Source organism: Lycium barbarum, chromosome 1, assembly GCF_019175385.1.
Source record: "Lycium barbarum isolate Lr01 chromosome 1, ASM1917538v2, whole genome shotgun sequence".
Lineage (NCBI taxonomy): Eukaryota > Viridiplantae > Streptophyta > Magnoliopsida > Solanales > Solanaceae > Lycium > Lycium barbarum.
In genome coordinates, this window is record NC_083337.1 from 50,357,883 (window position 1) to 50,374,762 (window position 16,880).

The following is a 16,880-nucleotide window of genomic DNA, read 5'->3' on the forward strand; positions in this document are numbered from 1 at the left end:
TAGAGCCAAGCCATAGGAAATGAGGTTCCTGGTATTAATCGTTAATTTTCGCAAACGTCCAATAGTGACGGAAAAAGGCGAATGACGATATGGTAAGACACAGAGGTAAGTTGGGATATTTGTTCTGTTACTTGGGACAGGAAGTTCTGAATGGCTGGAATATGTCATACAGTTGTATGTTCTGTAAAGTATCGTCGATAATTGTTACGTACAGACTGTGAAGAGTAGGAATGGTAACAAAGATTCTGTAAGAATGGATACGCCTAACAGGAAGGCGCGTGGGAAGGAAATATTGCAAACCGACAATAGGTGAGATGCGTTGTTCCAGAAAGGTTATGGATTTGGGCGTGGCAACAAAGGTAAGGTCGCTACCATCGGGAATCTGGAAGCCCAAGACAGGAGGTAGTCATACACACAGACGGAAGGTGAGCATCAGGAACCAAAAGGATAAAACGGTAATTACAAAAGAAGGGACGTGTTACGAAAATGTTTTGGGAACTGTAAGACTTTGACTTGCTCCAGAGCATGCAATAAAGGTCATGTGAGGAAGCTGATGCGAAAATATCGGCATTAAGACACCGAATTTCAGTGGAGCTTTTGGGTTAAGCATGCTCAGGTGGGAGCAATTCCATGATGGGTGACCCCCTGGGAAGTTTATAAGGAATTTTACATATTCGGATGTAAAAGACAAATGGAAAACTAGAATATCCTAAGTGAAACTACGGTATATGAGATAATGGGAGGCCATAAGAAGACGCGTGAAACGAGGCAGACTAGCTCGGTAAATAGCCCTGGAATTAGGTTAGGCTTGAACAGCGCTTGGAAGTATTTTGTGAACCAGTTGATAGTGAATATGTATGTATGTATGAATGTGTAAGATATCCCGCATATGATTGTATCGGTGGCGTGCGAGCCCCAGCAACCGAAACGACGGGGAGAAAGATATTGATCACGCAAAGGTGCCGAAGTAGGAGTGACAACAAGAATAAATGGTACAAGTGCTGCGAGTGAGCTGTTATTGTTTTGCTATAGGTTGAGGTTGGAAATTCCAGTATAACGATACTCGGAAAAGAAAGAGGGTGTGCGTAAATGGAAGATAGGAAGCTTAAATGCCGGAAAAGGGGAAAGTTAAGAAAACCTTAGTAAGTGAAACCCCCGCGAGAAATTAATGGTAACAGTACGAGACCACTAAGATTAAAATTCAAGTAGGCATGTGAGATGAGATAGAGTGAGGTAAAAGGAAACGAGGAGAAATGTGGAGAGGTTAAGAGTTGATTTCAACAAGTAGGTCTAAGAGAAGGAATGCTCAGGGTGGTGATGGTGTTGAGGTGAAAGATCTGTAAAAGGACAAGTATGTAGCTATAGTAATATGCTTAGAGGTTTGATAGACAAGGACAGGGAGAATGAAAGTTGTAAGGGTTCTGTGCTGAGAGCAAAAATAGCGGAACGCTTAAGAAATATGGACGCACAGCTACAATATGAACACGTAGTTGAGAAGGAATTACGAGCAAGAGAGCTAAACAAGTGAAAGGACGAATAAAGGATAGAAAGGTACGGAAATGTGGACAAATGAGGACCTAGACAGGAAGTAACAGAAAAGCTTAAGATAAGAAGTTTTTGATATGTTGGGCACAAAGTTGGAAAAAAAGGTGAGGAATAAGGTATAAGCGAAGACTTCATAAAGGACTATCAGCATATAAGGAACCCCTTAAAGGGGGGGAGGCCATATTAGGCTTACAAGGAATAACGATGAACGAAATGAGCACCACCACATGAAGTCAAAGACAAGTATACCTGTATCGAGAGATACGAAAAGAGACTAAAGAAGAGTTGTAGTAAGAATCTAAAGGTGTGGCTTTTGTTAAGATATGGTCACGAAACAGTAACAGAAAAGAGACGATCTGAGAAGGACAAGGATAATACGTTGGCCCAACAAATTAGAAAACCCATGACACGGGAAGAAGATTCATGTAAAAACCGAGAAGTTCGATTATAAAAGAAATAAGGCAAAGGATAAGGAGTGAGCCGGAAGGAAAGGACGACCACAAAGGAGATCCTCCGAAGTATTATGACACCCCATAAGATTGGTTGAACATTCGAGGACGAATGTTCTAAAGGGGGGGAGGATGTTATATCCCGTATTTCGTACATTCAGATGATTCGAGAAAGTCGTGGCAAGTTAAGGACAAGATCATTTTCAGGAGTTGTTTGATGTACGAGTTGTTAAGAATACTATTCGTGTACGTCGGTAGTATGGAAATATTGGGAAAGGCCACGGGAAAAAAAAAGAAAAATTCGCAAAATGACCTATGGTAATATCATGGAAGTCTAAGGGTAAAATGGTAATTTCACAAAGTCTTGAAAATTCATAAAAATTTCCATGTTGGTTGTGTGGCATAAGTATATGCCCACATTGCTTTGGGGGCTAAAGTGTGCCAAGGAAAACATTTGGTCTTCTTTGACCAAGTGAGAACTTAAGAAAAGAAAGGAAAAATCAAGAAAATTGGAGAATTTACTAGAGAGGGGCATGTGCCCCTCACATGTTTGGAAATATATGTATATATATATGAAGTCTTCTTCTAATTCAAGAAAAAAGGAGAAGAACAAAACAAAAAAAAAAGATGAAGAGAGTGAAGGTGAGAGTTTCGGCCAACCATGGAAAAATTTGGCCATGAGAAATCTTGTTCCAAAAATTATTTTCTTGTGGTATTCCCACTAATTCAAGGGTCATCTACAACGTGGCATAATCATTTCGGAAGATAAGTTACCCTTTTCGTCGTTCCCGCATTCGAGGCAAGTAGAGAAGTTGAAGAAGAAAGGTGAGTTTTAATCTTGTTTTATGTGTTATGAAGGGTTTATATGTGTTGTAGTATGCTAAGATGGAAGAAATTCATGATAGAAAGCAAGTTGGAGTTATGGCCGTGTGTATGTTTCTTTGGTGTAAGTATGATAAATAAATTTTACTTAATGTTATTTGATTGTGGTATATGTTGTGGAGTGTGAAAATGAATGAAGTTCATGACAAAATGGATGTTGGGATGTTGGCCGAAAATGGGCTGCTTTGTATGTTAGGTAATGGCCCAATTCAAAACATGATTTCCTTTCCAAAAGTTATAAATGTTTTCCAAAATATACATTTTTCTCCAAAATCCAAGTTTTACGATTTTTGAAAGTTTTTATAACTAAAACAACGACTACGAAGTTATGATGACAATAATGAAGCTGGACATGAGAAAGTGTCTATGACGAATATGCCAAGGATATGTTCTTAACATGAATACGACGATATGAAATGTTAAGCTACTTTTGGATAATGACTACTTTGAAGGTTTTAAAGTACACGAAGTAATATGTTATGATCCTGTTTTATGTTTTCTCGAGATGATGTTCTTCATTGATAGTCTCGCCTTATAATCGTTCCTTCAAGGCGGGACATGACGACCATGATGATTCCATAATACAATCGGAGGTTACCGACCTTACGTCACTCCGATAGATACATGACTTTCCTTGGGCTCTCATGCATGCTATATATGTATATGGGAGGGGGGAAGGGATACATGTATATGGGGGTATGGGGAAGGGACACATGTTTCATCGGCACCTGGTCAGCTGGCATTATCATCCCGGACGCGGGATGCCCGGACGCGGGATATATGGGCGAGCCGACATATTTCGGCGCTATGTGGGCGAGCCGAATTTTTCGGTGCTATGATATGATATGACCCAATAAGCATGCATGGTTTCCGCCCTAAGTGGCATTCATATGTACATGTATTTCAATCGGCCTATGATACACTATATGATTCCCATGATATGACATGATATGATATGATACGACTAAATATGATATGACACGATATGACATGATATGATATGATACGACATGATATGCTATGATATGACATGATATGATACAGTATGACATGACACGATATGATATGACATGATATGTTCCCTACGAGATGCCATATGACTCCCTTGTGATTATCTCCACTAGTACCTATCCTTGTATTGTCGTTCATGCCTTACATACTCAGTACATTGCTCGTACTGACCCCTCTTCTTCGGGGGCTGCGTTTCATGCCGCGCAGGTACACCCAGATGAGCAAGGCTATTATAGAAGATGTTCCTGCGAAGTTGGCGAGCTCCATTTGACCCTGGAGTGTAGCCGAGTCAGCGTACTATGTTATGACGTTTGTTTGGAGTTAGAGACTTTGCAGACAGAGTTGTGGGTTCCGGGAGTCAGTTTGTATTTTGATACAAGTTTTACACAGTTACAGATTTTATTTGATTTGAAAGCAACAAAATGAATATTTCAGAAATTTTATTATGTATGCTTGGCTTAGGGGTTCAAAGGGTTATATATGTAATAAGAGTCAGCGGGTTCGCTATGCTCCGAACATGGGGTCGGGTGCCCATCACACCTTAGTAAAGTCAGGGCGTGACACGATCCAAGGGAGGTGTCTCCTTTATTATCTTTCAACTTCTACCTCTTATGACTGGTAATTCCCTGGGCTAATGGATTAATGAGGATGGCGGAATTCATTAAGCCCCTTTATGGAGTGTCCAATTATACCTCGATCCTTCAACCACAGTCATTTTCCACTACCATCTTTTTAACACCCTTGAAATTATTCTTGCTCTGGGTTCCCAATTCCGATTTATGTCTATATTACCATTAAAGGTTAATATTCCACACCGTCCATTCCCACGACTCATCTTTTCATTTTCTTCACTCATTTGTCCCGTAACTCTCCTTAACTACTTGTCTGCATCACAGCTATGCTTCGTAGCTCTTCCCGTGTCCTGCCGCTTCTTGTTCTTATCATGAAATCCTTGCAAAGTACACTTTTTCCCATCTTCGTTTGGTCAAGCCTTCATCTTTCTTTTTGCCGCTACGGCTAGTTCATGTTTATAAATATTCCCCGTGTATCATTATTTCCCTCATGATCGAATCTCTATACTCTTTACAGCGGTTCTTATCTCATGTTGTTAATATATTGCCTCCTGGTCAGCTTTGTTAACTCACTATCCTCTCTCTTGTCCTTGATGATTGCTCAACTTCCTTCAACCAACCCTTTAGTGTACCCTTCTTACTTTCGTCCTCAGGGGTTTTGAGTTCCTTTATACCTAAACGCTCTTCTCCACTTTTCATTTTATAACATTGGTCTTGGAGTTTGTAGAATATCCTTTCAGAAGTGTAAATTCGTTCTATCTCGAATTCATCTTTTGGGAAGGGCTTCTTCGTTTCCGAGGTAATTGCGGCGTGCTATTATGACTATGAATTCACATCTTGGGACGCTCGTCAAAGTCAGAAACCCTTAGCATCCCCGCAAAACCTGCTTATTCTTTCCCAATTCACATGCCTATTCATTGCTACTGTTCTTCAGTCCCACTTATCAAAATCTATTTTCGGCCCTATACATTCGTCCTTTCGTTACACACTATCATACTCTATTCTTTCCGTATTCTTACTTTCGTCTGAATGGTCCTCTACCTCTACTGTCGTCCTAAACTCTCTCTTTCTCTCAGAAGCTTTACTTGGCCCTCGTTAACAACATACTTCTCTTGCTCACACTCCTCTTTTTCTTAGGGCATCCTAATCTTCTTACTCTTGTATACCCATTTTCTTCTTTTCCCTTGGGTTATTGCATCAGGCTTATCCAGCTCTAATCTTTAGAGAAACTAATGTCACCTTGCCCTGTAGCACTTGCCACTTGAACTTCAATACCCTGTTCGATCAGTACCTTTAACACATCGCAACGTCGATTATTGGGGCACGCATATTGATTGACCACACATAAAATATCATATATACCTCTCCTAACACCTTACTCACGAAGTATCCACAATACTGTTTTAAACTCGTCCTAATTCTGTAGCTGTAATACGTCTTCTCTCTCTTTTCCAAGCTGGTCCACCTTATCCCTCGCAATCATTTAGAATTTCCAACCGTGAGTTTTACACGCTTCTAATTTCCCTCAAGCCATTCTAGTTCCTCATCCTTCTCTCGTGTCTGAATCTGGAGGACTTCTTAAGACACTTCCCAGGGGGTCACCCATCCTAGTAATACTCTCGCCCAAGCACGCTTAACTTCAGAGTTCTGATAGGATCTGGTGCGTTAGTGCTGGTATGATCGCATCCGTCCTGCTGCGTGGCCTTTATCACATGACCTAAAACAAGTTAAAGTTCTAGAGAATCCCAACAAAATTCCTGTAATGCATCTCCCTCCCGATTGGAAAGGTCCCTTACTCTCCTAACCGAGCAAATTCTTGTTTAGCCTTCGGAACTCCCAATAACAACCATCAATCAACACACACGACTATCTTTCATTCCAAATTTTAAAATTCCTAGTGGTGGCCAAAAACATCTTAGTCGCAGTTACCTATAGGTACTTTTGTTATCGCTTCCTTTAGAACTCCCATTTATCAACTAATAATGATATCCTGAAATAATTGTACACACACATAAGAATTTCAATAAAAGACTCATATACCTATAGCCGACCTGTCCTGCTCTTGGTCTGGAGGGCTGTAAAGTGAAGTATCCTCCTCATCGTCCTTCCACCATTTGCTGGTCTGGCCCTCCTCATCTGTCTCATCCGAATCCGAGGGGTACAAATATCCCAACAACTCTTGATTTACCGAAGGCCAAGATAAAGGACTATAATAATCGGTAACACTTACAGGCGTAGCTTCCCTAACATAGTGCTCCACCATAGGCGAAGCTGGAGGGGTCAATTCTGGTACAGCCTCGGAAGCCTCCTCCACTGACGTCTTATACAAACCCTCAGACGGGTCCGTCTCGTAACTATCTTTCGACGGGTCCTCCTATATGGAAGTCAGGAACGCTGGGGGGATTGCCTCAATGTCCTCGGCAAGGTCTGCTGGGACTCCTCCTACTCGGTCCTGGGATATGGGGTCCCAAATCCACCCTGGGGACCTTCCTGGCACCCCCTCTATCTTAAGTTGATCTCTTCATCGCTTATCAAACTGCACCTACCAAAGGGAAAAGAGAATCAGAAATAATCTTTCCTAGACTCTGGCTCTAACGCACGATCTAAGATAGAAAGGAAGGTCAATGATTCCTAAATTCCCCGCAACCTCCTGTTTATAAGTGTGGCCGGCTTCATACCCATAAACAGGACTCTACTGGACACCGTCTGTAGATAACCCTAGGACGAATTGCTCTGATACTAGTTTGTCACAACCCAAACCAAGGGGCCGTGACGAGGCCCGACCACTTCTGACCAAGCACCCCTAAACTCGCACTTGCCATATGCTGAATAACCTGGCGGCCCATTTCTAAATTATATCTGAATTATGGCATCTGCTGTAAATATTTATACAATAAACTCTACCTCAACAACTCATAAGGGGCCACAAAACTACATGACGTTCCCACTATACACAACTTTCTAAGGACCTCTATGGGGTATAAACTGTAGAAAAGATAAGACAAGGCCCTGCCATACCCACATATCTACACAGCAAAATAGCATACCAAGAAAGGGCTGCAGCTCCGGACCAATGGAATGCACCGACTGTGGCTGAGGAGAGATCTTACTGGTATGGATTGTCTGTCTGGCTGGCTATCTGGTTCTGCGAGCATGAACGCAGCATCCACAACAAAGGACGTCAGTACGAGTAGTGTACTGAGAATGTAAGGCATGAATAATAACATAACATGAAGTATGGAACATAACATGAGATAAAGAGATAACCTGTACATCTGATTGCCTCATAAGGCAGATATCATGCATGCTTAGCTTTCAAAAGAAAACATTTCTCATGTACATATATCATAATAGTGTTGTGGAACGTGCAGCCCAATCCATAAATATATTATGTTACGGCGGAACGTGCAGCTCGATCCATATATATATCATATTGCTGCCGAACGTGCAGCCTGATCCATACCCATATATCTCGCGTTCGGGCATCCCGCGTCTGGGACGATGTCATAATATACCAACTAATCAGGTGGCTATGAATATATAACGCCTCGCCCTTTTCCGATGTCCCATATATACATATATATACATATATCATATACATACATAATATAAGAAGCATGCATGGGAGACCTAATAAAAATTACCACTTTATCAGAGTGACGTAAGATCGGTAACCTCCGATTGTCTTATGGAACAATCATCATCGCTTTACCTCACCTTGAAGGAACAATGATTATAAGGTGAGATCAACAACAATGAATAAAATCAAGGAAATCGTGAAATAATTTCAACAATCTCATCATAGAATTTAAAATCATAAACTTTGAAACTCTAAGAATGGGATTATCATCATCATCGCCATTTTCATCATGAAAACATAATCTTCTTTAGCGTCATTAGAAACTTTAATAATCATGAATCTTTAGCTTTTGGAAATAAGGACATTATGGAAGACAAGTATTGATTCACAAGAAAGAAGTCATCATTGTCATCGTGGTCGTCATAGAAAACATCTCGTCTTTTATATCATAAAAACCTTGAGAATCATGAACTTCAAGATTTTCGTGAACAAGGATGTTATGGAAGACATGTATGGAGTCGTAACATAGGAATCATGCCTTTAGAAAGAAAGGGACTAGCCTTAACATACCTTTCGATCTCCTTGGCTATTCAACGTTTATCCTTTCAAGCTCGTAAATCTACATATAAACCATTCATACTATTGTTAGGCTCAAAGTCATACGCCCATCTCAAATCCTTAATTTAATTCCATTTAGAATCTGCTGAAATTCGGGCAGCATCTCCCCTGTTTATATGCCTAGCCCGAAATCACTATTCAGCAACCAACAACAACAATAATACAAACATCAACAACATCATTACCAACACCATTATGCTCCATAAAACATCCCACACGATGTTTTTCCAAATTCCTCAACTGAACAACTTGTTATACGACTATTTAGTAGTTTTTATCTTCATAAATAAACAAAAATCAATATTAATAGGGAGAGATTCATAGCTTACTCCTTCTATAACCACAATATCTTCACTTTCCACCTTGAACTTAAGCCAAGACTCGTCGCTATATGATTTTGTAATCACAACTATACGCTGTATGGACCAGAATCGGGGATTATACTCGATTTGCGTTAAAATTTGATAAGTGAAAGTTGGAGGAAATTTCCAAAAGTTTAGGGTGGCTTAGAGGATGTTTGAATGAGGAAATAAGGGGGTAACCCCTTTTTATAACGTTTTATGCTCGGGTTGCACTGACCAAAAAAGTACTCAGCGCGTTCGCGCTGGGTAGTGGCGCGTTCGTGCTGGGTTGTCTGTCACCCCTTCTGCGCGCTCGCGCAGAGGATTTTCCTGGCCTGCCAGCCCCGCGTATAACGTCCATATCATGTACATAGCATACCCGACCATGAAGGTTCGGTGTTTCACATACCCGGCCATGGCAAGGCTCGGTGAGTATACATACCTGGACCTACCATGGCTCAGGGTTATCCGTACCCAACTGCAGTGGTGCGCGCGAAATATATATATATATATATTCTACCCGGCCTTATAAGCTCGGGGTTTCATAATAGTCATACATAGACACATATACATAAAAGCTCATAAGCATCTTTAGCATCATTACTATCGTCGTTCATTACATCTGTCCTTAGAGGATTACTCATCATATGAGGAATTTTGGTACAATAGTATCATATCGAGAATCATAAGCTTAGTAGCTTTTGAAGATAGCATCATTTGGAGGACATCATAGGCTCATAGAAGATTAGATATTAGGCCAAAGAACCATGCCTTATGAAAGAAGGGTTAGCCTTACATACCTTTCCGTTCAACTATTCTATCACTTGCATGTTCTCCTTCAATCCTCACGTTTCTACCTTCATTAGAGTTATACTATCATTAGAAAATCGATAGCTTAGCATACATGACTAAAGCTAGAGAAAATTGGACAGTATCTCCTTTATTTATACGACTTCCTCCATATCATATATCAACTCCCAAACATCAATAATAACATTCACAATATCGTAACAATACTCTTTATTCACATACATTATCCTTACTTCTCAATTCACTTCCAATCATCCATATCCATGGTCATAGCACACGATTACATTCATTCATATACAATGTCTATCCCATGCTCTTAACATCATTTATAATATAACCATAATCACAACACATCAAGAATCACGACTCAATCCAAGCTATTACTAAAAAATGACACTACTCCCACATTCATGGCCCATTTTCTATATACTTCTACAATCCAAGTGTTTCAACTTCTCAATACCTTAAAAAATATGAAAATACCATAAAAATTACCTTAGATGGTGTAGGAATGAACCTTGGGTGGAAACACTTCACTTGAGCAAAACCCTAGTTTCACCTTCACTTGGATTCCTTGTCTTGGATGAACTGTAATAGGTTTCTTACACTTGATTCTCTTGGTTTGATGAATTTATTCACTAATATCCCTTGAATTCTTATGGGAGAAGTGTAGAGAAATGTTCTAGAGAGAAGGGGAGTGAAGGGGAAATGAAATGAAATAAACTTCAACCCCTTATTAACAATACAAAATCTATCCCGCTTAGATTTCACGGACCAACATACGGTCCGTATAAATTATACTGTCCGTATGTTTGGTCGTACTTTTGGTCCAGTGAGGGGTGATAATCTGGGCTGATTATACGGCCAAACATACGGCCAGTATGTTGGGCCGTATATTGCCCAGTCCTTCCGAACTCATTCTCGTCGACTCGTTTGATCTCCAATCCTTATGGAACCTTCTTGACACTTGTTTATCACATCATTAATGATCTAAGGGAAGTTATAACTCTTCCCCAAAGCATCATTAAATCATCATTAACTTGTTACTCATAAATCCTTTTCGATACATATCGTGTGCCTTGCCTTCTCTTGGCAAACTTTCTCCCCCTACCTCGAATGTCTTTGAAATCTTAATTAGGGTCCTCAAATGTAATTCCTTACTTATTTAAATACCATATACTTCGTGCTCTTCGTTAGTCTATTCACTGTGCATCAACGAAAAATTTTCCAAGGTGTAATATTCTTCCCCCCTTAAGAACATTCGTCCTCGAATGTTAAGTCCTCGGGGATTCTATAAAAATTTCGCTAGAGTTTCCCCTATAATATGGCACTATCATCCTGTCACAACAACCTATAATAACAATGCCTCACAGGGCCACATCATAGTAGCAATAGAGTTTGGCCACACACGACCCAAATGCATAAAAAGGAAAACATACATACCTTATGATCTTGATGTCTCATCTTGGACCCCTTCCGGGGGCTGAAATAAGTGCGGGTACTTGGTTTTCATAATTTCTTCCACTTCCCATGTCATTTCTTCTCGGTTATTATTTCTCCACAAAACCTTAACTGAGGCTACTTCTTTGTTTCTAAGCCTCCGTACTTGCCTATCTAATATGGAAATGGGTACCTCTTCATAAGTCAACTCTTTTGTCACTTGAACATCATTTACTGGCACGATCCTAGTAGGATCTCCAACACATTTACGAAGCATCGAGACATGAAAGACTGGGTGAACTGACTCCAGATTAGGAGGTAGATCTAACTTGTAAGCCACTTTGCCTAACTTGCGCACAATCTCATAAGGCCCACTATATCGGGGACTTAACTTCCCCTTTTTGCCAAATCTTATAATGCCCTTCATCGGCGACACCTTTAAGAATACCCAATCTTTAACTTGGAACTCTAAGTCCCTTCGAAGATTATCCGCATAGGACTTTTGACGACTTTGGGCTGCTAATAGTCGACCATGTATGAGATTAAATTTTTGTATGGCTTGCTGGACCAAGTCTGGCCCTATCAATTTAGTCTCTCCTGCTTCAAACCACCCAATTGGGGATCTACACTTTCGCCCATATAAAACCTCATACGGTGCCATTTGGATGCTAGAATGATAACTATTATTATAAGCAAATTCAATAAGGGGTAAGTGATCATCCCAATTTCCTCTGAAATCCAACATACATGCCCGTAACATATCCTTAAGAGTCTGAATAGTACGTTCAGCTTGTCCATCGGTCTGTGGGTGAAATGTCGTGCTAAGGCTCACTCGAGCCCCCAAACCCTCTTAGAAGGACTTCCAAAAATTAGCTGTAAACTGAGTCCCTCTATCAGAGATAATCGATACTGGAACACCATGGAGTCGCACTATCTCTTTAACATAAAGCTTTGCATAATCTTCTGCCATATATGTAGTTCTGACTGGTAAGAAATGAGCTGACTTCGTGAGCCTATCCACAATCACCCATATAGAGTCATACTTGCGCCGAGAACAGGTCAAGCCTGAAATGAAGTCCATGTTAATTACTTCCCACTTCCAAGTTGGAATTTCTATAGCCTACAACAATCCGCCCGACTTTTGGTGCTCGATTTTTACTTGTTGATAGTTTGGACATTGAGCTACAAATTCCGGTATATCCTTCTTCATCCCCTTCCACCAATATATATATTTAAGATCATGGTACATTTTTGTTGCTCCGGGGTGGACAGAATAACGGGAGTAATGAGCTTCTTTCAATATTTGGTGGTGTAATCCTGCCACATCAGGAACACATAATCTGCCTCGGCATCGGAGAACTCCATCTCCTGCAATCTCAAATGATGACTTCTCCTTCTGAGGGAGTGTATCTCTATAATGCATTAGCATGGGATCTTCGTATTCTCTCTTTCACTTCCACTACTAGCGACAAGACTGCTGAATTCTGAATGGTAGTTCCGCTGCTACCTGAGTCCACTACTCGAACTCCTAGGCTAACTACCTGCTGGAGCTCACGAGCCATTTCTCTTTTCTCTGGTTGTACATCACACAAACTTTCCATGGATCTACGGCTAAGAGCATCAGCCACAACATTTTCCTTTACGGGATGATACAAAATATCGACATCATAATCTTTTAGAAATTCCAACCATTGTCGTTGCCGCAAATTCAACTCTTTCTGCTTGAAGACATACTGAAGGCTCTTACGATCTGTGTAAATATCCACATAAACACCATACAAGTAATGTATCCGCATCTTTAATGCAAGAATCACTGCAGCCAAATCAAGGTCACGGGTTGGATAATTTTTCTCATGTTTTCGTAATTGCCTTGAAGCATACGCAATCACCTTACCATGTTGCATCAATACACAGCCTAGCCTAATTCCTGAAGCATCGCAATAAACAAAATAACCTTCCAATCCCTCTGGAAGTGTCAGGACTGGGGCAGAAGTCAATCTATCTTTTAGCTCTTGGAAACTACATTCACAAGCATCTGTCCATTAAAACTTTGCTGATTTCTGGGTCAGCTTTGTGAGTGGTGCAGAAATAGAAGAAAAGCCTTCTACAAATCTCCTGTAATAACCTGCTAAGCCCAGAAAGCTACGAACCTCCGTAGGAGTTGTGGGCCTTGGCCAAGTCTTCACAGCCTCAATCTTTTGGCTATCAACCCGAATACCATCGGCTGAAACAATGTGCCCAAAAAATGTCACTGAGTTCAACAAAAACTCACACTTGGAAATTTTTGCAAACAACTCTCGATTTTGAAGAACTCTAAGGATAGTACGCAAATGATCCGCATGTTCTGCCTCAGATCTAGAATACACCAAGATATCATCGATGAATACAATCACAAATAAATCTAGGAAGGGCCTAAACACATCGTTCATAAAATCCATAATTACTGCCGATGCATTAGTAAGTGCAAATGACATCACGCGGAACTCAAAATGGCCATATCTTGTTCTGAAGGCTGTCTTAGGGATATCTTTCTCCCTAACTCTCACTTGATGATACCCGGATCTCAAATCTATCTTCAAAAACCATTTGGCGCCTTGTAATTGGTCAAATAAGTCATCAATCCTTGGAAGAAGATATTTATTCTTAATCGTCACCTTATTCAGTTGCCGATAGTCAATGTACATTCGCAAGGAGCCATCTTTCTTTCGGACAAACAATACGGGTGCTCCCCACGGGGATGAACTCGGCATAATAAAGCCTTTCTCAAGCAAGTCTTTCAATCATTCCTTCAACTCTTTCAACTCTATGGAAGCCATTCTATAGGGTGGAATATGTTATATCCTGCATTTTCGAACGTCGAATTATTTGTAAGCTGAGGTGGGGCCCACACATCAAGATTTTTTTGGGACATGTGAAAAGTTATATGAATCGTATATGTAAAGTTAAACACAACCCGTGAAGGGCCCTGGGGCCAAATCAAAGTGCAAGCCCTCCAAACGAATATTTTTAAGAAAACGTTTTCGGATGACCTGACTTGGAGGGGCAAAAACGGCATTATAAGTTTGGAATTTGGGAAAATGGCCAGAAATAAAAGTTGTAGATAATTGAAATAGCTTTCCAACGGTAGGTCGTGGGCTCCCATGCGAAGTCAGTACAAGGAGATATGGACGTTTTAAGGTCAAAAGGTCAAGCTGGGCAGTGAAATGGGCCCAACCCGATTCCAATTCGGGTCAGGCCCATTACCCACGCTTTTAATAGAAAATAAATCAGTTTCTCTCCCTCATTTTCAGATCAAGAAACCTGGAAAACTCTAGAGAAAAAGAGAGAGGAGAGCCTAGAGAAAAAAAATCAATTTTTGACCAAAATCGGAGCCCCGAATCCCGAAGCCCATGAAGAGAAAAGTGTTCTACGTCGCGTTGCCTTCGATTTGAGCTAAAAATCAACTAAAAATAAGAGGGTGGACGTGGTGGCTGTGCACTTAAGGTATGAATAAGGCTTTTTTTTAATTGTTAACAAGTTTATTTAGAGTTTTAACGGATTAGAACGAAGAAATAACGTGATAAATTCGTTTGTTGGTATGGCTGAATTGTAGAATGGGGTTTGAAGAAAATTTTGGATGAAAACAAATGTATTTAACTTGTAGAATGTGGAGGATGTTGTTAGTGTTAATTTTGACCTCTTTGCGAAATTATTAAATAGTTATATCGCGAATTGGTTGGTTGGGAAAATTTGAAAAATAATGTGCGGGCTGTTTTACGGCATATGTTGGTATTGATTTGGAAGTGTGAAGTCGAAATGAGGATTATTGCATTATGTCGTAAAGTAGACTAATTGCGTATATTGTGAATTATGAAAATTGTTGATGTTGTTGATGTTGTTGTTGGGTTGTTGTTGGTTGTGTTGAGCCGAGTTGAATCTCGGGGAGGCTATATGTATAGGGGAAATGCTGCCGAAATTTCGGTAGGCAAGTAATAAAATTTGGATTCTTAAAGGCTTGAATTTGACAATTGGTAAACATGACCATTTGTAGATTTTGGACGAAATTGGAAGTGAAGCTAAGCGAGCATAAGGCGCAATCGAGGTATGTAAAGCTTACCCCTTCATTCTTAGGCATGTTCTGAACAAAATAGGCTCAGCCGCGAGCCTTAGATACGACTCCGTTCCTCGGAATTCGAGATGGAAATCCGCCCCAATTCCTTCAGTGAGATTGAATCATTTTCCTTATAACTTGTCTTCAAAGTGAGCTTTAAGTATGCAACCTTCCTAAACGGAGTCGGAATACTTCCAAATGATTATGGACGACCTCATAAGGTCTACTATCTGTAATTTACGTACGTCTCCTCGGGTTGGCCCGAGGTGGGCCCTCAAGGCCTGATACTTTTTGTATAACTTTAACTACTTTGTTTCTGTCCGACTTTCTCAGACAACATCTGGACTATTATTCTGATCATGATATGACTAATTTTTATATAAATTTTACAAAATGGCTTTGACATCTGAAAATCTGATTCTGGTAATAATCCGTCGTGCCTTCCCAAGCAGGATATAGGCGCATATTATGAACGCTATCTAAATACCCTGATTTGACTCGCCATTTGGCCTACTTCAGTTTGATTGAGTCGGTATAACGATCTGTATGTATGTGGATTCTCATTAATCTGTTCGTGGATGTCTCAATGCTTCCTTTCACCGGATCCCGGGCCGGTTTATATCGTGCGGATGGGCCGCCGAGTCCCTTGTCGGGGGCCGGGTCCCATGTATGAATTTCGAAGTATGATGTGTCCGGTTCGGGGGTACTGTGGTATATGTCGTTCCCGGTTACCGTGTATATGTTACGAAGTATGATGTGTCCGGTTTCCCGGCGTGTGATCTGTCCCCGGGGTTACCGTGGTTATGATATGATGTGTTATGTGACGGAGATGTTCGAAGATATGAAATCTTCTGAAATATGATATGTTGTGGCGCCAGAGGCGGGAGTGGCGACCACGTTCCTGTGCCCTATTATGATTCTGTCTGTCTGATTGGATTCTGATTTTATCTGTCTGATATGGATTCTGATTCCGCCTGTCCGTATGGATTGTGATTCTGCCCGTCCGTCTGGACCATAATTCTGTCCGTCCGTTTGATTTATGGTTCTGTCCGTTATACTTCTGTGCTTCCGGTTCATGTTATGATTATGTTTGTTATGTTTCTGCTTTACATACTCGGTACATTTTTCGTACTGACCCCCGGTTCTTCGGGGGCTGCGCTACATGCCCGCAGGTACAGACGCACCTGAAGATACGCCGCCAGTCTAGGGCTCAGATACTGCTATTTTGAAGAGCTCCTTTGGTCCGGAGCGTGTACTTTTGGTATATACCTTCTGTCTTCTGTACGGCGGGGCCCTGTCCCGTCATATGACTCTGTAAGTCTGTTAGAGGCCTGTAGATATGTTTGTGGGTTAGGGTCTTTCTGTACGGATGTGTGTATATGTTTTGTTTGGGGCGACCCCATTCGCCGCGGCAGCCGGTCCGCATATGTTTATATGTTGCTTTGTTGGCCGGTGTGGCCTTTGTTGGCATTTTCTGTGCGCAGGGTTATTTTGGATAGTCTGTAAAACAAAGGAAACTCTGCCAAATTTTTTTTGGAAATT

The 16,880-nt window shown here is 40.8% G+C and overlaps 1 pseudogene; it reads right to left on the minus strand.

Annotated features, from left to right (window-relative positions):
* Positions 1–6,026: 6,026 nt before the first annotated feature.
* LOC132619516 (5S ribosomal RNA) lies at positions 6,027–6,147 on the minus strand (annotated as a pseudogene).
* Between the last annotated feature and the right edge of the window lie 10,733 nt (positions 6,148–16,880).